General features: G+C 47.8%; 1 protein-coding gene across 3 annotated transcripts in view; it reads right to left on the bottom strand.

Annotated features, from left to right (window-relative positions):
• The window catches only part of LOC125088827 (leukocyte immunoglobulin-like receptor subfamily A member 6), a 152,484-nt gene that overhangs the window by 55,717 nt on the left and 90,871 nt on the right, over window positions 1-5,896 (bottom strand). The window lies entirely within an intron of this gene.

Raw genomic sequence — 5,896 nt, 5'->3', positions numbered from 1 at the left:
CTTCTTCCTGAAGAGGGTGGGGATGTTTCCAGTCCTGAGTCGGCCCTGTTGGCCACTACAACCTGGGTGTGCCCAAGGGAATACCACTTCCCTTCTCAAGATTTCCATTTATGGGGATGTCTTTCTGCCAGCCCTTCACCCAGCCAAAGTCCATTTGAACCCTCAGATTTTTTTCCAGGCCCTGAACATTCATCTGTGAACGAGAAGATGTAGTCACAGTGAGGGCTCAGATTATCAGAAGACAGCCATTTAGTAACGGATCTCACAGTTACTTATCTGAAAAAGAGAAATGCACAGAAATATGAAAATATATAGCAGTAGGGAATTATAAGCTGTATATTAAAAAATAAAAACCTTGTACCCATTCTTATGGGGTATCCTTAAGGACTGATTATGCACTCACCATTACTCATCGTCAGGGAAATGCAAATCAAAACAACAGGGAGATATCACTGCACATCTATTAGGATGACTATTCTCAAAAACACACACACACAAAGACAAAAAATACTGAAGAGGATACAGAAAAATTGGAACCTGTGTACACTGTTGGTGGGAAGGCAAAATGGTGCCACTGCTGGAAAACAGTATGGAGGCTCTACGAAGTATTAATAATAGGACTGCCATATGATCCCCACAATCCTACCCTTGGATATTGATCCAAAAGGACTGAATTAGAATCTCAAAGGAAAATTAGCACTCTATTGTTCATTGCAGCATTATTCACAGTGGCCAAGACATGGAAACAACCTAAATGCCCATCAGTGGTTGGAAGGATAAAGTACATGTGGTACCCACCTACCATGGGGTATTATTCCGGAAATATTCTTAAGAAGGAGGTAATCTAGCATTTGTAACAACATGGATGGATGCTGAGGACACAGTATTAAGTGAACTAAGCCAGTCACAGAGGGACAGATACTGCACGAATCCACTGACGTGAGGATTCTAAAATGTCAGACACATAGAATCAGAGAGTAGCATGGTGGCTGCCAAGGCTCAGGGTGAGGGGAGGTAGGGGGACGACGTTCCACAGGTGTAGACCTTCGGTTCTACAAGATGAGCAAGCCCTAAGTACCTGCTGTGCAACATTGTGCCTTTAGGTAATGATACTGGATTATAGACTTGGGAATTTGTTAAGAGGGTTGATCTCCTGTTAATTGTTTTTACCAATATAAATTTTATTTTATTTATTTTTAAAAATATTTTATTTATTTATTTGACAGAAAGCGACTCAGAGAGAGAGGGAACACAAGCAAGGGGAATGGGAGAGGGAGAAGCAGGCTTCCTGATGAGTAGGGAGCCCAATGTGGGGCTTGATCCCAGGACCCTGGGACCATGACCTGAATCAAAGGCAGATGCTTAATTGACTGAACTATCCAGGTGCCCCAGTATGAATTTTAAAAAGACAATGACTATGGGGTCAGACTTCACAGTCAAGGTAGCAGACCAGGCCCATGTTCAGAGGCCCCCTCTGCTCCAAATGCAAAGAAGTTCTGGATAAAACGTTTGGTCATAGTCAAAGAGAGAAATGAGGGTTCCCAGGCAGAGCTCAAGTCCTGAGGAAGGGACTGCCTAGGGGATCCTGGGGTCAGCAAGGCGAGGTCTTATAGGGAAAGGGGTCTGTGGTGTGTTCCTGGATCAGGGGCATAGATGTGAGGCTCTCCTCAGACCTGGTGCACAAGCCCAGGGCAGACCCAGCCTCTGTCGCCACTGTTTTTCCAGGACAAGAGAATCAAGCTCTCTATGTCCGCCATCCCTCCGGGCATCAAGGCCCACGTGCTCTATGATTCTTGGCCTGAAATTGCACGTCTGATGCCCTGACCTCCGTGTTCCCCAGCCTCAAAGAAACAGAAGGCCAGACCTATGAGCTCTGCCATGGACACAGCCCAGGAAGCAACCCTGTGGGTTCAGAGGCCATGTGGCTCCCACAGAGAGTGTTCCCCCACCTGCTGCAGGGAAACTGGGGCCTGGGGTCAGGGCCACTCTCCCCAGAAAGGCAGTTCTATTTCTATGTGAAAGCAACCACCCTTGATTCCTGAAGAAGCAGGAGGAAAGTGTGGTGACACTCTGCTGAAACTCAGCCCTATAGATATAGGTGTTGGCATTGACCGCCTCCCAGTCAGTGACCCTTGCTTAGGTGACCTTGTCCAGGTGGGGAGGTGATGCCAGAGGGAGCAGGAGGTACTTAGCAGCTGAGCAGGACCTTGGGGAGAGGGTAGGGGCTCAGCAGGACATGCTACAAACCATGAGACGGTGCCATGGAAGTCCACGTGTGCAAGCATGCCTTTGGTGGATTTCAGGGAAAAAGCATCTGGTCCTCTAGATGATACAATGGGTACAGGGTTTAATTTGGGGGTGAAAATACCTTGGAACTAGTTAGAGGTGATGGTTGCACAAGATTCTAAGTGTTCCAGATGCCACTGAATTGTACACTTTTTAAATGGTGAGCGGTCAATTTTACATTTATGAACTTTACACCAATAGGGAAAAAAGCAAAGATGTAATGTTTGTTTGTAAAGCGAGCAGCACAGCCCTGACATTTTGAGTGTGGATTTTTATCACAGTCACACTATACACTTGTATCCAGAAAGGACAACATTAGGACCAAACCAAGTCCAGTGTGATTTGATGTTTGCTGTCTCTCAGTGTACAGTAGAAAAGAAATTAAGTTCCCCAGATGACAGCGTTCTGTGGTCAAGGTCATTCTCATCTACATGTTGAGCTTCCCTGCCTACTGCACAATTGTCTTTTTTTGGGTGTCCCTAACACCCCTGGACCTGTGTATAGACACCATCCCCATCTCATCCATGGGGACCCCACTCCAGGAGGGTGGGCTCTGTGTTGCTGTCCATGGTGCTGATTGGTACTTGGCTGTACCATCCATTTCAGCACCACGGCCAGAGTCTATGGTAGCAACAAAGTTACCCTATTCTCATATCTTGGTTGGCAAGTTTGCCTCAGTGAGCCCCCATGGTTGGTCCTATATAGCCTCCACGCAGGAGTCAAATAGAAAATACTCAGTCAGGGACGCCTGGGTGGCTCAGTCGGTTAAGCCGCTGCCTTTGGCTCTGGTCACGATCCCAGCGTCCTGGGATCGAGTCCTGCATCGCATCGGGCTCCTTGCTCGGCAGGGAGCCTGCTTCTCTCTCTGCCTCTGCCTGCCTCTCTGCCTGCTTCTGCGCTCGCTCGCGCTCTCTCTCTCTGATAAATAAATTTTTAAAAATCTTAAAAAAAAAAAGAAAAGAAAATACTCAGTCGGAGCGTGAAGGTAAGTTGGAAAAATACAGGAGGATGTCTGTAGTTGACATTAATTCAAACTCCCCTGGCAATCTGTGCATCCTGAATGGAGATAGAATTTGGAAGCTCAGGATGTTGGCCCCACACCCAACATGCCAGCCACTGGGACAGCTCGAGGTGTCATATAATGTTAGCTCTCCCTATCTGCCTCAGAACATATCTTACCAGACCAAGTACAGGGTACCAGCTATTGGGTATGACCAAAAGATATCAGATTTGGGGGCCCATCAAACTGGCTTCAAAACCTAGAGCTGCCTCTTGTTAGCCCTGTGTCCTTGGGAATATCATCTCACTTCTTTGAGGCTCACTTTGATTTTCTGTAAGACTGCAGTGATTATGGTTCCTGCTTCATAGGAATGTTTGGAAGATTAATGGTCAAAGATTATTATTATTATACTCTGCCTTTCACAGGAGGCAAAAAGTTTAGCTATGAGGGCAGGATTTGGGGCCAGGCAGCCCAGGATTTGATCATAGCTCTGTCTCATTAACTATGCTGTGACTTAGGGGAAGCCACCCTCATGTCTCTGTGTTGTCATTTATAGAATGAGGATAATGCTAGGACCTACTTCATAGGGTTTTGGTAAGAAACTAAACCGTTTCTATGTGTGATGTGTGGCGTGGAGTGCTTGATGTATAGTTAGCAGTCATGCAAGAATGGGAGCTGTTACTACCATTATTACCATCACCATCATCATCATCATCGTCATTACTCTAGTCGCTATGTGCCAAGACACAGCCTGAAAAACTGCCTGTGTTCAGAAATGGTAGCTGCTTTTGTAGATTACTGTGAAGATTGCTGATAGCTGACATAGATGAAGACACTGGAACTAAGAGTTGAAAGTGATCAGCCTGTGGCCACAGGGCAAGAGTTGGTGGAAGCGGGACATGCAGCCAAACCTGTCTGATGCCAACAAATGGGCTTTTGCCACAATCCCACCTGCCCACATTTAGCATCAAGAAGAGAAGGACCTTAGGAATCTCCTCCTCCACCCTAGAGGGAAGACCAGGTCTCACAGCACTTTGGCCAGGAGTTTGCAAGGATCACCTTTTGGCCTTTCCCTCCTTCCTCACCTTTGCCACCTGTACCAGAAAAGTTGCTCCTCTCTCTCACAGAACCTGCAGTAGCTCCCAGGAACTTTTCCTGGTGGGGTTGGGGCAGAGGAGGAAGGAACTGTAAATGGTCTTGGTTGCATGGGGCATGGTGAGATGGCTCAGCAGAAAGAGGAAGGAGTTGAGACTCATGAGAGGGAACCCCAGAGACAGAGCTCAGCTGTCCTGGAAAGCAGGCAGACTGGCTGCAGGTCACAGTCTCAGTGCAATTGTTCTCCTGGGGCTCCCTCTGCTGGCATGGCCCTCACTCCCTCTTCCATCCTTCCCTCTCTCTCTGTCACCATCTTTCCAGAGCCTCCTCTCTCCATAAATTTCTCTCCCTTTTTGTGTGTATCTCTGCCTCTCTATCTCTGTCCCTGTCCCTCTCCTCTCTGGGTCTTTCTCCTCTCCCTCTGAACCTAGATGGGAGGGTTTTGAAGTCCTTTTGGGTATTGGAAAACCTTTCTGATGGCAAAACCTGACTCTGGGTCACCCCGTCCCTCAGCCTCCCCCATTCACATCCCATAGCCTGTGCATTGGTCACTGCACCCTATGACCCCTACTCTCCTGGCCTCCATTTCCTCATCTGTTCAGTGAACATAATAATAGCACATACTTTGAGGGTGACGTGAGGACTATGTGAGATCATATTTGAAAAGTACTTAGAACAAGGCTTGGCACACAGCAAGGGCTCCATAGATGTTGTCCACCAGTTCTGGGGCTCAGATCTGAGCCCGCTTCCCCTTCCTGTCTAGCACAGCTGAACGAACACCTTGCCTGTCCACCCCAGCCCCCTTGGTGCCAGGATCCAGGCCTGAGGGGGGAGCCTCCCCAGCACCTGCCCACCCCTATCTTAACCCCTCATAAGATGACCTAGGCTGCAGTCACCCCTCCACCTTCCACCTGCTCTTTCAAGAAGCAGCACCCCTGCCCTGGGCTAACTCCCCTCTATGTGCTCTGGACCTGGAACAGCCAGTACCAGCCACTACTGGCAATTTCCTTCTAAGTCAATTAAGTAAAATTTAAATTTCAGTTCTTCAGTTCTGTTAGCCACATTTCAAGTACTCAGCCACCGCATGGGGCTAATAGTGTACAGCGCAGATAATAAGACATTCTCATCTTTCCAGAAAGTCCCACTGGGCAGATCCCTGTCTTCTTTATTCCAGGGGGGGTCCCCTCCATCACAGAACATGCCTCTCCTGTATATTCCATCCTCCTTCTCTGTCAGGGTCGGCCTGCCTGAATTCAAATCCCACCTGCACACCTTAATAGCCGCAGTAGCTAAGTTATCCAACCATGTTTAAAAATTAATTAAAAAAAAATCTTTGGGCGCCTGGGTGGCTCAGTGGTTAGGCCTCTGCCTTCGGCTCGGGTCATGATCCCAGGGTCCTGAGACCCTGGCTTTCTGCTCAGCAGGGAGCCTGCTTCTCTCTCTCTCTGCCTGCCTCTCTGCCTGCTTATGATCTCTGTCTGTCAAATAAATAAATAAAATCTTTTGAGAAAAAAA

This window comes from Lutra lutra, chromosome 17, assembly GCF_902655055.1.
Source record: "Lutra lutra chromosome 17, mLutLut1.2, whole genome shotgun sequence".
Classification (NCBI taxonomy): Eukaryota; Metazoa; Chordata; class Mammalia; order Carnivora; family Mustelidae; genus Lutra; species Lutra lutra.
Note: the sequence above shows the minus strand (reverse complement) of the source record. Positions and strands in the feature narration are given on the sequence as shown.